At 43.9% G+C, this 17,902-nt stretch overlaps 1 protein-coding gene across 8 annotated transcripts in view; it reads right to left on the bottom strand.

Annotated features, from left to right (window-relative positions):
• Positions 1–17,902, bottom strand: part of INVS (inversin) — a 1,037,426-nt gene that overhangs the window by 946,088 nt on the left and 73,436 nt on the right. The window lies entirely within an intron of this gene.

Below are 17,902 nucleotides of genomic sequence, written 5' to 3'. Positions count from 1 at the left end.
GATTCTAAAATATACTCAGTGTGTATGATAATCTAGCTCATGTAAATTCTCTGTGAATTTCCAGAAAAATTGAATGGTTTACTGTGTTGAGAACTCTTTGTCTCTAAGAACATAAAAAGATACCATACTGGAACAGACCAAGGGTCCATCAAGCCCAGCATCCTGTTTGCAACAGATGCCAAGCCAGAATAAATATATCTGGCAAATACCCACACAGTAAATAAATCCTCTGCTACTATTGTCAGTAATAAGCAGTGGCTATTCCCTAAATCAATTTGATTAATAGCAGTTTATGGACTTCTCCACTAGGAACTTGTTCAAAACTTTTTTAAACCCACCTACGTCAACTGTCCTAACCTCATCTTTCAGGAGATTAAAGATAAATCCCTTTTGGTGAAATTTAGGAAGATCTTAAAGGCTCATTTCTTTCAATAAGCTTTCAATGTCTGAATCCTCAGGAGACTAGAGATGAATTATTATTGGTGCATTATGTTTCTGATAAAAGCTTAGAAAATTTAAAGATGATATTATTTTGTGTAAATGCGTGTGTAAATTATTTTGTGTAATGTGTGTGTAAAGCAAGGGCTTTTTATTTGTATTTTTATGCTTTTGAGTACTTATTTTTTGTTTTTTTTCTAATATTTTTCTTTTAATTATTATTTTTAGTTCATTTTTTAGGTTTTTTTTTTAATGCATGTTTATTAGTTTTCAAACAATATCAATTTCAGAATCATCCGTACACAAAGTAGAGCAGAACAGAATCAGAGACTACAATAAGCATAAGCGTCCCTTCAGTGTACAAAACGAACATAGGCTAAAACAGGGTTTGTTGTTTGTCATCTGCCCAGTAGTATAATTGGAATAATCAAAGAAACCATATCTTATGCCATTTGGCTTGACGAACAGTGCAAAACAAGTTAAACATTTACAGTAATTGTTGACAAACATTAGTTTAAACAATTCCAACAATTTTGCCAAACATCGGCTTAAACCTCCCCCCCCCCCTCCTATTCTCCCTCTCCCAGCCTACCGACAATGGAGCAAGAGGCACACATCAGAGATATTGCACTACGAAGAGAGCTTGGCAAAGGTGATAAACATGATAAGTCTACAAAAGACTTAATTAGTAAATGATCTGGATAGTACATGATAGATGTTGCTGAACACAGAGATAAGTAGTTACTCAAATATTTGGATGAACAAATGCACAGACAACATGGTGAAATATGGTGAAATATGCAAGAAAATCACCCATGTAAAGATACATGGATGAACATATGAACTGACAATGCAGTGACCAATACAGGAGAGTCGCCCCTGTGAGGATAGGCAGATATATGCACCCAAATCCCAAGTTGGATACGCAGCTAGTAAGTAGCATCCAGTAAGTCCCACCAGTCTACCAAGGGTGCCTTTGGTTTATCGGCCAGCAAATGAGCTAATATATGACCTAAATAACAATGTGATTGCATTCCTTAATAGGAATCTGTATATCCTTCCATGTGGACAGCTCACCCTGTGGTTATTTTCCGCAAAGAAAAACGCAACCTGGTGTGGGGAGTAGGTTGACCCGCTAAGATACAACAAAGCTCCAGGAGGCACTGAATCTAATAGTTACCAAATCCTTGAGGGCTAGCAAACGTCATCCTCTGTCAAGGTCAAGAAGTGGGTTTCAAATAGTTAAAAAAAAGGTTCCCAAATGCCTTGCATTGCTATGAGTTTCTTCATAGAGGTGTTCCTAGCAGTGACATATTCGAGGGCACTCAGGTTAATCATTCTGGTAAACCATAAGTCCACATTCGGTGCTTTGCCTGCAAGCCAGTGTAGCAAAATCAGTTTTTTTTCCCAGTAGGCCTGCTCTATGGAGATAGAGTAACGTGTGAGGCAGGGGATCCCAATTTAAGGGGGGTGGGAAACCAAATAACCATAGATTTGGATCAATTGGTAATGGGTGACCCAGAATATTTGAACACATGCGAGCTATCCCCTCCCAAAAGTTCAGTATAAAGGGACATTCCCAAAAACAATGGACATAGGTACCTTCTTGTGTCTGACATTTCGGGCATTGGGCTGTAGTGGCCATGTTGAATTGATCCGCCTTAGAGGGGGAAATGAAAAACCACCAAAGAAATTTGTAAAAGGTTTCTTGTAAAAGCACATTATCTGTGATATCTCGGATCAATCCAAAGAGCTTTTTAAAGTCCTCATATGTAAGCTTGAACAAGTGCCAACCCACCCATTTGTTGTAAAGCTGTTGTATGTAGTCATGTGTGCCCATCCTTGAGAGTGCTGTATAGTACCAAGTAAAGTTCATTTTCCTCTTGGAATATTCGGGAAACAACTATCTGAGCTTGATAAAGGACGGAGATGGAGAGAAGAATTGCTTTCGACTAGATATATAGTGTTGGATTTATAGGAACATAAAAAAATCTTTTGGTGGCAACCCAAACTGTCTTTGTAAGGAGGAAAAAGTGTGCAGTGTTTGTGTGGTTGCATCATAAAGTTGATACACATATCGTAGACCTTGTCGATGCCATCTATGAAAAGTTGAACCTTGGTTTCCCGATGGAAAATCTAAATGATGTGTTATAGTGAGAAGGGGTGTCATGCGGCATGGCATAGCGAGGGATTTAAGCAGTTGCCCCCACGTTCTTCGACAAGTGTGTAGCAGAATGTGGGATTTAAGATCTGTTGGGATTTGACAATATTCTAATTACAGAAGGGAGTTTAACCCAGGAACTTTGTACCAGGCTAATAAAGGACTACAGGGGACATAAGTAGATGTGGTGAGGAGCCAGTCACGCACTAGTCTTAAATTACATGCCATGTTGTACCATAGTAGATTGGGACAACCCAAGCCGCCATCTTCTACAGGTTGGCACAACACATCCATAGAGAGTCGTGGTTTCTTTTTCCTCCACAAAAAGATATGAATTATTTTAGTAAAAAGTTTCATGTCTTGCTTAGTTATCCAAAGAGGTATCATTTGAAGTACGTACAGCCATTTTGGCAATAGTATTATTTTAAATAGTTGTATGCGACCTCGTATAGATAGCGGTAGTGCCTGCCAGCGTTCAAGTGCATTGGAAGTTTGGGTTAATAAAGGTTTTATGTTGGCAATGTATAAATCATCAATACAGATGGGAATTCTATTTTAACTCTGAGGAGACCCATCGCAGGGGGAATTGTCCTGTCCACGTGGATTGGACAGTGCCGGTGATGTCTATAGCTTCAGATTTTTCTTGGTTGATCTTTAGTCCAGTAAAGGTACCAAAAAGTTCTTGTAACCTCAGGATTTCCGGAAGTGAGACACTCGGATTTATGACAAATATTAATACATCGTCGGCGAAAGCCGCGACTGTAAATGGCTGTTCGGGCCCACCAAAACCAGTAATTTTAGGACTCGCGGCTATTTTCCATAAGAGCGGATCAATGGCCAAGATGTATAGGAGGGGGGATAGGGAACACCCCTGGCGTACCCCACGACAGATAGGTATATTCCCCGAAACCGAACTATTAGCTATAATTTGGGAAATAGGAGTCCGATATAAAAGCGATATAGTCCAAGAAAGTTCCCTCAATCCCCATCTTCCGCAGGGCAAAAAACATGTAGTTCCACGAAACTCGGTCGAAAGCTTTTTCGGAATCAAATCCGACAGTTAAGGCTGGAGTATTACTGGAACGACACATCTTCATAGCTGTGATCAATTGAAGTATATTAGCGTTTGCTTTGCAACCTTTCACAAATCCCACCTGATGAGAAGAAATTAGTTGGGGAAGAAGCATATTAAGGCATTCCGCTAGAATTTTAGCTAGAAGCTTAAGATCACAATTTAATAAAGAGATCGGACGGTATGACCCTGGGAGTAAAGGGTCTTTGCCAGGTTTAGGTAACTCCGTGATGTGGGCAAGGTTGAAATCTCTCGGAAAAGAGTTCCTGTGTAGGTCATCACAATAAAATGCAGTAATATGGTCTACTAGCTGAGTTCTGAGGATTTTGTAAAAATCATAAGAAAAGCCATCGGGCCCTGGAGATTTTCCTGATTGCACCGTTGCTATGGCGTTTAAGACTTCAATGGGCTGAATAGGGCGGTTGAGAAATCCTAACTGTGTCTGTGAGAGGCGTGGGACTGAGATGTCTTAAAAGAACTCTGTCTTGGCTTGATGGTTTTCATTCTGCTCGGCAGCGTACAGTTTTTCGTAAAATTCCCGAAATACTTCACAGATGTCAGCTTTTTGGGAAACTAGTTTACCACTAGTATCTTTCATATGGGAAATAAAAGTTTTTGGGTGGGCGGCCCTCACTAGATTGGGAAGTAGCCGTCCCGCCTTATTCCCGAACTGGAATAATTTTTGTTCCCCCTTATATAATTGCTGCTGTGCCCTGGTATGTAATAGTGTATTTAACCTGTCGAGCGAGCTATAATAGTCTGTCTTCGGGTGACTAGGAATGGAGATCAATACCTTATGAGATTGCAGCTGCTGTTCTAATTTTAAGATATCAGAATTTAGATTTTTGCACAGAGCTTGAGTATATGAAATTATTTCTCCTCTGAGGACAGCTTTGGATGCTTCCCAGAAGAGTTGGGGAGTGTTCGTGTGTTGTTGGTTATGCCTGAGAAATTCATCCCACTTGGTTCGGAGGAACTTCTGAAAATTTACATCTTGTTTAAGATGGGCAGGAAACCGCCACAATCATGGTCCGTCTTTCCTGCGTGTCATGTTGATCTGGAGAGCTACTGGTGAGTGATCTGAGATAGCCTGAGTTTCTATGGAAGCTGAAACAATATTAGAGAAATTACTTTGGAATACCAGAATGTAATCAATGCGGGATAAAGAGGAGTGTGCCCTAGAGATGTGAGTATAATCCCTCTCTGTTGGATGTAACACTCTCCATATATCTAAGAGCCCTAATTGGGAGCATAGATATGCTATACCCTTCAAGCATTTGCCCTGATCCCGCACTGCAGGGGGGCTGCGATCCACACTGGCATCATGGACACAATTGAAGTCTCCCATGAGGAGTAGGGTTCCTTGTGTTTGGGCTAACAGGAGATTACTTAAATTCTTTTTTTTTTTTTTTAATATTTATTTATGATTTTTCAATTTACATATACAAAAATTATTACATTCAATTATCAATTGAAATGAAACTTCAAATTTCAACAGATTATCTGAAAAATTTCTAAGAACTTACCATTCTTTTTATACTAACCAACAATCTTGTTGACATAAAGAGAAAAAAATGTTTACAATTATCTTTTCCAATCTTCAAGGAATCTTGATATACACCTGAGACTACAGGGCTGAAATTTAAAGGAGAATAATAAAGGATCCTTATTTAAGAATAACACATTAGCGCAATTCAGCTGATTTAAACATTGCACCTGAACACTAGGTATCAACAGGGGAAGAGGTTACTGGTTCTCGTGACTCAACAAATAAACATAACTGTTCTATCTGAGTAAACATAAAAGACTCAGTTCCCCTCTTTATACTGCAGCGACAAGGATACTTAAGCAAAAAAGAGAAGCCCAAAGATGTTACTCTTTGTCTGAGTTCAAGAAATTCACGTCTCTTATTACGTGTTATTGGTGCTAGATCAGGAAAGATTTTTACATCTTGTCTACAGTATGAAATGGGAAACTTCTGAAAGTAGACTTTCATTAGCTTACTTATATCAGAAGTGGTTATAAATGAAACAATTAGAGTCTCTCTATCTAAAACTTGCAAGGCAGAATTTTCCAAAAAACTTGTAAGATTAGCTGGAATAGATGAAACTACTGCAGGGGCATTTTTTTTACAAAGAAACAGGAATTTATAGAGAGCATATTATTATTTTCATCAGAAAAACCAAGAACCTCTGCTAAGAACCTTTGAAAGGAGACGAAAGGAATTTCACCAGCTATTTTCGGAAAGTTAACAACCCTTACATTCAAATGTCTAATGTTATTTTCCAACATTTCTAACTGTCTAGAACAGACTAATTGATCTTTTAACATACTATTATTCAAACTTTGTAAAGATTTTATATTATTTTAGGCTTGCTCTATCCTGTTAACTACCTCACTTGTTTGCTTCTGCATTCCTTGAAATTGTTGATGTAAATTTGAGGAGACTGAGTCAATTTTCCCCTCTAATCTGTTAACAGTTGCACTTACTCCATTCACCAAGTCCCATATTGCCCCCAGTGTTACCGTCTCTGGCCTTGATATTTTTGGCCGCAGTTCATCTGGATGTTCTGGGTGAAGGGTTCCTTGCTGTTGCTTTGCAGAAACACCTGCTTCCTCCTCCTCCTCTGAATCCAGCACGGAGATAGCTCCCTCAAATGCTAACACTCGCTCCTCCTCTACGGTGGGTGACGTAGCAGCTTCTCCATTTACGCCGCGTTGAGCGGGAGGCAGACGTGAATCAGGACTAAGAGAGGCCTCATCCAAGGGAGCACCTGTTCTCCCTACCATGGGGCTTCCAACGGGTTCATCGGAACTCTCCTTTTCCAGCTGAGTCATAAAACGATCAATTTCAAGTTGGAGGAGGGGAGGCAAGGGTTCTGAGGGAAAAACCCTTACCTTCCCCTTTCTTTTAGGAGGCATAGTGCAAAGAAACAAGGAATCCAATTGTTTTAAATTGCGCTTTCTCTCTGATAGTCCAAAGTCTCAGGAAAAGAGGGCAGAAGATAGAGCTTTCTCTCAAAATCCGGCCAAATCTGGACTAAGCCGGACCAAGCCGTGCGCACCCCTTAGGCGCGCATGGATTTGGCAGCGCGCCGGTGGCGGCAGTGCGCCGCTGCCACGCCGCTTTTGAGGCACGTTTCGGCTCCTCCCACTCACTTCCGGACTTGGGGGAGGTAGGTGACCCGGCGGATTCAGAGCCCAGCAGTCGTGTCTCCTCGGTGTTTCTCCTGCTGCCACGCCGCTTTTGAGGCGCTTTTCGGCTCCTCCCACTCACTTCCGGACTTGGGGGAGGTAGGTGACCTGGCCGATTCGGAGCCCAGCAGTCCTGTCTCCTCCTTACTTAAATTTTCAAAAAAAACCAAAAACTATGCCTGTACTCATTGGGTGCATATACATTGCAGATGGTAACCTGAACAACCTTCCACAGACCAGTAATCACAACATATCGTCCCTCTTCATCTATAATTTGGTTAGTAATAGTGAAATTGAGGTTTTTATGAATTAGTACCGCAACACCTCTTTTTTTCCCTTGTGCTGCTGAGAAAATACAAGTCCCCACCCACTCTCTACGCAGTTTTGCGTTTTCAGTAGAAGAGAGATTTGTTTCCTGTAAGCATGCTATATCAACCTGTAGATGCTTAAGACGATTAAGTGTTTTCTTTCTTTTAATGGGGGATCCCAAACCATTTACATTCCAAGATACCACCTTATCCATTATCGTAGATTGCTCGATATGACTTGGGCCAAGGCCCCAGATGTATTAGCCTATATAGGTGCAGGAAGGCCCCCAGCTCAGCCTCCCACTCCACATCTTCATTGTAAGCCTAGTAGTCTGAGTACCAACTGATGGGCATTCGTGCCATCAGTAGACTCCCACCCCTACTCTCCCACCCTCCCAATACCCCCCCCCCTTCCCCCAAACCCAGTGAATTGAATAGAGCCACTGCAGTGGCTTAGAGACCATGTGTTTGTATGTGCACAGGTGTCCCACTCCCTTCATAGTGATTTCCCTAATGTATAACCCGGATCTGTAAATACAATACGCATTCTAAAACATATTGAAACATATTGAACCCCAAATATAATTAGGGGAGTTAGGCCACAACTGAAAAAAATCATCAATCATGTGGTCCTTCAATAAGGAGTCCTCGATGTCCCACTTTAAAGGGGATCTCCATGCTATGTTTGCAGATCCGGTAGTCTCCACTAACTCGTAGCAGATGGTCCTTCACCAGCGCGATACTGCCACTACACTCAGATGTGGACCGAGTTAAATCATGCAGATAGGTTACAGGATCACGCTAGGCCATGTTCCCAAAGGATCGTGGCAACATCGGAGAAGCGTAATCCGTGCCTCCTAAAGTCCGGAACGCATGCCAGCTGCACATCCTTAGTATGCTCAGTCGGGCTGGCAAGATCTGATCCGCCGAGAGAAGAAAAACAAAGAAAAACATGCGGTAGTGTGAACGATACTCCATCTGGGATCCCACACACCAGCCGAGAAGCTTGTTGGGGAAGTTCTCCAAGTCGACAATCCTGTATTGAGGTCATATGTAGCAATAAGTGCTGGGTACCGTAGTCGCAGCTGTCCAACAAGCTCCCCTGCTTCTGGGGGACCCAAACCTGAGATGCCTAGAACCTCCTTAAGCGGGGTCCTGTGGAAATGTCAATACCATGTGGTATCTGGAGAGTCAATGGGGTTGTTGGAGAAATTTCTGAGCAGCTTCTGGTGTGTCAAAAGTGTAAGTTTTATCATTGCTCCACACTTTCAGTTTTGCTGGAAAAATCAAAGAGAAGCGTACCTGGCGGTTAAAGAGCTCTGAGCAGACTGTAGAAAACGATTTCCGAAGCTCAGAAACTCTCAGTGAGTAGTTCTGAAAGACCAGAAACTTCGACGCATTATAGGTCACCTCTTTTTTTGTTCTGTACGCTTGCCAAATGTCCTGCTTGTGGCGAAAATTTTAAATTTTCGCAATTATAATACGGGGTCGGGCTTGGAGCATCTTTTCGCATCCCAAGACGGTGGGCTCTCTCCACCACGAGTTTCCTTGCAGCACTGGGAGCCCAAACTCCTCCGGCAGCCATCTTTCCAGGAGGCTGCAGAGCTCATTGTCAGCCACGTTTTAGGAAAGCCCAAAAATCGTAGGTTTGCCCTGCGGTTGCAATTTCAAGGTCATCTATTTTCATTTCGAGGGCATTGATCTTAGTGTTATGCGCCGCTAGTGTAGAGGAGGCAGCTGAGGAATCATCCTCCAAGGTCGCTATTCGGCCCTTCCGCTTGTTCAATTTGCGGTGTGAGCTCCGTGAGAGCCGAACATACTTCTGTGAGCCTTTCTTCAATGCCCGCAATTTTCTCCCCAAATTTTTCATCTAGCACGGCTCAAACAGTCTCTTTGATATCAGCTAGCGTGATACCAGCACTTGTGCTTTCCCCCACCGAATCGTGCCCGGCCGCCATTTTGGGCTCCGCTCCCCGTGACTTTTCTTTGTCTTTTTTTGCATTCTTTGAGGCCATTCCGAGCGGCAATTTTTGCATATATCTAACGATGGACATTTGCACTCCGGGTGCATATGTCCATCGTTAGATATATGCGTCGCGTTTATGGGTCAGATGATAAGCAATTGTGGGAGCGGACACCCGAAGCCTGAAGAGAGACCTCTTTCCGGCTCACCACATCACGTGATCTCTCCTGTTTTTGTTTTTGATTGTATTAAATGTGATAATTGTGGAATTTTTTTTATTGTAAACTCTCTTGACAATATGATAGATGGTATAGAAATTTGGCAAATAAAAATAAACTGCTTAATTGAGCATTGAGTGAAAAATAATTTTCTGATTTGTTTTAAATGTGCTATTTGCTAACTTCATGAAGTGCCCTCCTAGTCCTTTTATTATCTGAAAACATAAACTGATTTATATTAACCCCTTCTAGACCTCTGAGATTTTATAGACCTCTATCAGATCATCCCTCAGTCATCTCTTCCTCAAGCTGAACACCCTAACCTCTTTAGCCTTTTCTCATAGGTGAGCCGTTCCATGCCCTTTTTCATTCTGGATGCCCTTCTCTGTACTTTCTCATGTGCAGCTATATAAGAACATAAGGAATTGCCATACTGGGTCAGATCAAGGGTCCATCAAGCCCAGCATACTCTTTCCAACAGTGGCCAATCCAGGCTACAAGTACCTGGCAAGTACCCAAAAGCTAAGTATATCCCATGCTACTGATGCCATTAATAGCAGTGGCTATTTTCTAAGTCAAATTGATTAATAGCAGGTAATGGACTTCTTCTCCAAGAACTTATCCAAACCTTTTTTAAACCCAGCTACACTAACTGTTGCGCTCCCCGTCTGCGCCCAGCCCGCACTTGAGCCTGCTCACCTCGCTAGCTCCTTGCAGGTCATGGGTCGGCCTCCCCAGTGGCAGCCGCGAGCTCCTCCAGGCCTCACTTGTGGCACAGAAGGTTAAGGCCGAATAGACTCTGATCCACCATAGAGTGAATAAGAGACTTTGATCATAAGGTTGTGGGTTTGAGCCCCCCCACACAAGCGCTTCCAAGAACAATTGATTCCAAGCTCTTGGGTTCAAGCTCCCACCTCAAGAATTCCAAGAACATCGATGCCACTCGGACCATTGCTGTCCTGTTCAGTTGCTCCTGGAGTCGTGCCATTCCAATCAGTATCCCATGTTCATCAATGACCAGAGACCCTGGCCCGGTTTGGGATTACCATCGAGCACAGCATCGGGTCGGGCACTGTAGTGTACTAGTTTGCCTCCGCTTTTACAGCCTTGTTCCAGTGTCCCTACTGTTCCAGGGTCTGTCTGTCCTGTCTTCCCAGGTAGTACCCTCGGACTGTCTCTCTGGGTACTGACCTTGGCCTGCTCCTTGACCTTTCTGCTCGCTGCCTGGATCTTGACCTCTGCCTGCCTTGCGACCTTGTCTGATCTCTGGAACCTGACCCCTGTGTCGTTGACTGATCCTCTGAACCTGACCCCGGCTGCCATTGGACGTCCGTCTCCTGATTCTGGCTTAGTCCCTTGCCTTGTCATCGCCTACGCTGTACTAGCCTTCCTTGGTTCTCCAGATCTACAGCCTAGTGACCGACTGTGCTCCCTTGCTGCTCGTGGGCATGCCTCTCTACTACCTCTCCAGGAGACCCTGCGAGGCCCACCTAAGTCCCAAGCGGCCCGGGTCCCTACGGGCCCCCAGTGGTGAAGCTCATCCTAGTCTCTGTCTCCTCCTGTGCTCTGCTCCCTGGGGGCAGGTGCTTCCTGGTCCCTACAGGGAGCTGTTCTACACTGCTCCAGGACAAGGATCCACCTCCAAGCGCAACAGGTTGCCAAGGGCATGGACTTGGTGGGGTCTCCCACCTCCAGGGCCCTACTGAGTTTGGCCGCCACAGTCCAAGAACATCGCAGGGCTTTTGAATTGCTAGCCTCTTCGGTGGAAGAGCTTCATTCCCAGCTGTGAGATATAGCTCTGGCCAATCCCATGGGCTTATCGGCCTCTATGCTACCCAAAGCATCGATGGCATTCCCTGCAGTTGGTATGGTGGGGTTCCAAATGCCAGAAGACATGTCTACGTCAAGTATCTCCAGCTGTCTCTGTCTTGAAGTCTACCACCCTATCTAGTTTGCCTACCCAGTAAGCTAAGTTCGATGACGTCTTCATGAAGCAGAAGGCGGACATTTCACCTCTGCTACGCAAGTTGAATTGCCCTATAGAACTACCGGGCATGACGCCTCCCAAGGGCAGAATGTATCCATTGTCTCGTCCAGAAACCCTAGCCATGTCTGAGTATATCAAAGAGAACTTAGAAAAAGGGTTCATTCGACCCTCCAATTCTCCCGCTGGAGCAGGCTTTTTCTTCGTCAAGAATAAGGACGGCAGTTTACACCCTTGTATTGACTACAGAGGGCTCAACACCATAACCTAAAAAGACCGGTACCCCTTGCCTCTTATCAGTGATCTGTTTGACTGCTTTCAAGGGGCACGGATCTTCACCAAGTTGGATCTGAGGGGTGTGTACAGTCTGGTACGCATCCAACCTGAAGTTATCTGGGAAACCGCATTCAACACAAGGGATGGTCACTATGAATATACCGTGATGCACTTTGGACTATGCAATGCTCCAGCAGTCTTTTAACACCTTATCAACGGAATTCTCCGAGACCTCTTGTACTCATTCGTAGTCGTATATCTTGACAATATCCTGATCCTTTCTAAAGACCTTGAATCCCATCGAGATCATGTTCAGATCGTCCTCCAACGTCTAAGAGAAAACCACCTTTATGCCAAGTTAGAAAAGTGCCTCTTCGAGTGAAATCGCTTACCTTGCCTAGGGTACATCATATCTGATCGAGGGTTCTCCATGGATCCAGATAAAGTCCACAGGATCCGAGACTGGCCCCAGCCAGTAGGCCTACGAGCCTTACAACATTTCCTTGGCTTTACTAATTATTACAGGAGCTTCATTGCCAATTATTCTACCCTAGCTGCTCCACTCACCGCCATGACCAAGAAAGGGCTAACACTCGTGTGTGGACTCCCAAAGCACAAGCCGCCTTTAAGATGCTAAAAGAAGCATTCTGTTCTGGTCCCTGTCTTCAGCACCCAGACCCAAGATGCCCATGCGTCGTAGAAGTCAATGCCTCTGCAATCGGAGCAGGAGCCATCTTAAGTCAATTTCCTCCAAAGGATAAATTGATATCGTGTTCATTCTACTCACATAAGTTCTCTCCTACAGAGCAGCACTACACCGTTGGTGACCGAGAACTTCTTGCTGTCAAGTTGGCGCTCCAATAGTGGTGCCCCTGGTTGGAAGGGGCACAACATAAATTTACCATTTTCACCGACCATAAGAACCTAGAGCAATTTAAAGAAACTCAACTCTTGAATCCTAGACAAGCCCGATGGGAGCTCTTCTTTGAATGGTTCAATTTCAAACTAGGTTATTGCCCAGCTTCCAAGAACCTCCGTGCTGATGCACTATCTTCGAATCAGAGGATGTTCCTGATGTTCCCAGACACATCATAGATCCTGCCTGCATATCCCTTGCCGTGACCACTACAGTTCCAGTTGGGAAAACCGTTGTTCCACGTAGGTTACGTGAACGAGTTCTGAAATGGGTTCATGATTCCAAGTTGGCAGGACACCCGGGTCGTACCAGGACCCTAGAGATGTTGCAGAGATATTACTGGAGGCCCAACATGGTGTAAGACTCTCGTAACTATGTAGATTCATGTCCCGTCTGTGCCCAACAGAAGCCACCTACCGGACGGCCTTGGGGCCTACTCCAACCGCTTCCAGCACCTACCGAGCCATTGTCCAGCATCTCAACAGACTTCATCACAGACCTGCCTCCGTCCCAGAACAATACCGTAATCTGGTTCATCATCGACCGTTTTTCGAAAATGGGTCACTTCATTCCCCTGCTGGGCCTCCCATCGGCCCCAGAATTAGCCAAGTTGTCCTTGAAACATATCTTCTGTCTTCATGGACTCCCAAAGGAAATCATATCCGACCGAGGACCAGAGTTTGCCGCCAGGTACTGGCACTCTCTATATAAAAAGTTCAACATTGTCTTGAATTTCACATCGGCCTATCACCCACAGATCAATGGTCAAGCTGAAAGGACCAACTGGACCTTGAAAACATTCCTTCGTTCCTACGTGAATGACCAGCAGGACAACTGGTCCGATCTGTTACCCTGGGCTGAGTTGTCGCATAATACCCACGTTGCTGCTGCCACCGATGTATCTCCGTTCTCTGTGGTATTCGGGCAACAACCTCGGCTGCCACTTCCAGTTCCTCTGATTGTAACTTCTCCAGCTGCGCAATTCATGATCCACACCATTCACCAGGTGTGGAATCAAGTCAAAGATCACCTTACCCAGGCCGCTGAGCGCTCCAAGTGCACTTCTGATGCCCATAGACGTCCCGCTCCACTCTTCCATCCTGGTCAGAAGGTGTGGTTAAGCACCCGACACATAAGGTTGAGACTCCCATTTCCAGTTCTTCGAAGAGTGGGAGCAGTGTCTTATTAACTTCAACTACCTTATGCCATGGGCATCCACAACACGTTCCATGTCTCCCTTTTGAAGCCATTGGTCCTCTCCTGGCCCTCTCCTCCGCGGATCTCTACCGAACCAGATTCGTCACTCTAAGTAAGAGAGGTCCACGACGTCCATCGGCGTAGAGGTAGATGGGAATACCTCTTAACCTGGGAGGGTTTTGGGGCTGAGGAGATCTCATGGGAACCATCCCATAATATTCTTGATAAAGAACTATCCTGAAAAGCCACGGCCGCATAGAGGGAGGCCTAGAAGGGGGGGTACAGTTGCGCGCCCCGTCCGTGCCCAGCCCACGCACGGGTCTGCTCACCTCGCTAGCTCCTCTGCAGGTCACAGGTCGGCCTCCCCAGTGGCACACTGAACCGACCATTTCAATGCATTATCCACTAAAATGCCTAGATCTCTTTCCTCGGGTGGTAGCTCCTAATATGTAACTACAGCAAGAGTTATTTTTCCCTATATGTATCACCTTGCACTTGTCCACATTACATTTAATCTGCCATTTGGATGCCCAGCCTTCCAATCACACAAGGTCCTTCTGTAATTTATTACAATCTGCTTGTGCTTTAACTGAAAATAACTTTGTGCCTTCTGTAAATTTGATTACCTTTCCATATTACCCTTTCCAGATGTTTTATAAATACAATAAAAAATACTAGTCCAAGTAAAAATCCTTGATGCACTTCACTGTTTATCTTTCTCCATTGAGAAAACTGATCATTTAATCCTATTCTCTGATTCCAGTCTTTTAACCAGTTTGCAATCCACAAAAAGATAGTGCCCTTTTGTTGTGATTTTGTTATTTAGAATAGTTTCTATGATTTTTTTCTGGAACTTGAAGTCAGGCTCAACAGTCAACAGTTTCCCGGATCACCCCTGGAGCCCTTTTTAAATATCTGGCTTACACTGGCCACCCTTCAGTCTTCAGGTACATTGGATAATTTTAATAATGTTACAAATTACTAGTAATAGATCTGAAATTTAATTTCTTTCAGAACCCTGGGGTGTATACCATCTAGTCTGAGTGATTTGCTACTCAGTTTGTCAATCTGGCCTACTATATGTTCCAGATTTACCGTGATTTGATTCAATTCATCTGAATCATCACCCTTGAAAACCATTTCCAGAACAGTACCTCCCCGACATCCTCATTAGTAAACATCGAAGTAAAGAATTCTCCATCACATGTTTCCTGCTTCAGATATATTTTAAAAAGTTTTTATTAGGATTTTTTGCCTTTTCGGCCGGCTTCTACTAAAGATAACAGCAGGATTCATCTCCTCTGTGACTCTAGGATCCATTTTGTTCTTTCTGCACAAAAACAGTAATAGTGGGAAAATCTGGATTGGACTGATAGTCCCTGATGCCATGGTTGCAGCAGCTTTTCAACACAAGAAGGTATACATTGGAAGTAGGATAGTATGGAATGTAATAAATGCCTACACAATCTTCAGAAATATGGATAATGTTTTTTTGCTCCTTCCCTTATTCCCAGTGAACCATTTCCATTCTCCATCTGCAAATGGATCTTGAATATGGCTGTATGTATAGTCTAATCATTTAGATGTGTCATGTGTCCCCAGGGCTGGAGGGAAACCACTAAGTGAGCTAGGCCTGTGCCTAGGGCGCCGAAGACTTATGGGGCGCCGCGGCAGCTGGCAGAATTTTGAAAGGGCAAAAAGTGCCCTTTCAAAATTCTGCCAGCCCCCCACTCGCCATGCCTCCCCCCCAGTGCCACCCTCCCGCCACCCCCCTGGTGGTCCAGCGGAGGGCCCGGGAGCTATCTGCCGCTTCCGGGGCCTCGGCTGCCACTAACCAAAATGGTGCCGGTGACCTTTAGCCCCTACCATGTGACAGGAGCCAACCAATGGCACCGGTAACCCTTGTCACATGCTAGGAGCTGAAGGCCACCAGCGCCAGGAGCAGATTGGCCTATCGAGGGATCGGGCTTCCCCCAGTGGGCCGGTCTAGCAGCTCACATGGCCGAAGAAAGAAGATCAGCACAGCCAGAGACCCAGGTTGGCCCTGGACACCAGCCACAGCCCAGTCTGGCCAACATGATCAGATTCATGTGGTAACTGGAGATGTCAGACTTGCACTGAACTAGGGAAATTGAAGATTTGTCACGTGAAAGGAGATTTTTACTTTACCAAACAAAAATCATTCTTTTCAGCTAGACAGTTTCAGGTCACACCCTGCTGTTAACATTCAGAATGGGAGAACATACACAGGCAGTGTCAGACAGGCTCCACACCTAGGGCTTGCTTTTCTAATCAGTGATTGATTGGTTGAGTCTTTTACCAGCGGCCAGTGGAGGAGGGGATGACGAGATCGAGCTCCTTCTCTATCAGCTTGTCTCCGGCTGCGCCAATCTTTTTTCTCTGTGGGTGTATTTCTGTGTGGGTGTATGTGGTGTGCCAGTTTAAAAAAATGAAATGTGATAATACATATACCTCAACTTTTGTGCTGGTAGCACAACTTTTGAAAAGTTGGATGAAAGATGAAATTACTGAATTTTAAGCATCCCTCTTCTGGAAAATAAAATTTAACTTAAAGTGGGTAGAGATTCATAGGGGTATTGAAGAGAATATGGTTTATTGTCTAGGGTCCCCATGGTTCCAATGCTTCAAAAGGACTGGGGAGGTAATATCAGCCTCGGAGGCATATCTGTTCAATGTTTAAGTTGTATGCTATCTGATGTTAACGCTAATGTTCATGTTTTTCTCCTCTCCATGTTTGGTATCAAGGACTACATGTATATGTATGTGATAAATACCAATAAAAATAATTACCAAAAAAAAAGTGGGTAGAGACAAATACTTAAGCAAAAAAAAATTAAAGTATTTTAAATGTTCATCTCAGCAAATCACAAATTTAAGATACTGATGCCAGGTGGGTTTATTTTTTTTTTTAAGCATAATTTAAGTATGAAGACTAGAATAGTTTCAATCTGAAATGGTTTTTGCTGTTTTTTTTTTTTTTATTATTTTAAGCATTTAGAAAATGTATATTTTTAAATGACTAAGACTGGAATCTTCCCATTTAAAAGGGAAGCTGGCTAAGGATGTCTTTCTGTTCCATATCTCCCACATGAATAATCATACGACTGATAGTTTGAAGAAAGACACTTGCTTTATTGCCTGAAAGAATAAAACAAGAGAAGCTGTACAGTGTGGGAAGCTGTCCCTTGGGAGGACAGAACCTGAAGAAAGGGTGTCATTTTGCCTTCTGATAGGAATGTGGTTTTCTTATTTAACGGTTGGGAGCATCACTTTCACTTTTAGTAAAAGTGAAAAATCATGCTGCAAGTCTGAAAGCAAGGTGCTTCTGTGAGAGTATAATGTGTATGTGAGACAGGGAGGGTGCTTCATATATGTGAGACAGGGAGGCTGCTTCTGTGTGTGGTGTATATGTGAGTCAGGGAGGGTGCTTGTGTGTGTCAGTGTGTGTTTGCGAGAGAGAGATGGAGCATGTTTTTGCCTGGCTTGTGGCTGTGAGAGAGGGCATGTGTGTGATTGAGCCTGTTTGTAAATGAGATATACACAAGCTCTCAATCACACACATGTTATAGAGAGAGCATGTGTGTGATTGAAAGCCTGTGTGTAAGAGAGAGCGAGAGCATTGTGTGATTGAGAGAGACTGGCCAGAGAGGTGACATGTGTATGTGTGAGAAAGACTGATGAGGGAGATGACTGGTATGTGTGTGCTTGTGTGTGTATGAGAGAGAGAGACTGGTTGGGGAGATGATTGGTGTGTGAGAGACAGAAACTAGTCCTGAGGGTGTGACTGGTGTGTGTGTGTGTGAGAGAGAGAGAGAGAGAGAGAGAGAAGAGACTGGTTGTGGTCCCTAAGGAAAAGGACTGTGAGGACAGCTTCAGCAGCTACTGCTGCTTCTGGTGTGGCCTGCAAGGGAAAAGAGTAGGAGAACTTCTGGAGAGGGTAAGAAAGGTGGCTTTTTAAGTTCATTTTTCTTGATTGACTACCATTTTAATTATTGGGTAGTATGTGATATGTCTACTGTTTGAAAAATTTTATTGGTGTTTGGTAAAGCTTTCAAAATTTGCAAGTCTTTAATTATTGAATATTCTAATCATCAGCTGTTTTGAAATTATTTTATTAGTATGATTTTATAATTATGATGATTTATATATCTTG

Source organism: Rhinatrema bivittatum, chromosome 2, assembly GCF_901001135.1.
Source record: "Rhinatrema bivittatum chromosome 2, aRhiBiv1.1, whole genome shotgun sequence".
NCBI lineage: Eukaryota > Metazoa > Chordata > Amphibia > Gymnophiona > Rhinatrematidae > Rhinatrema > Rhinatrema bivittatum.
This window is presented reverse-complemented; position numbering and strand designations above follow the sequence as displayed.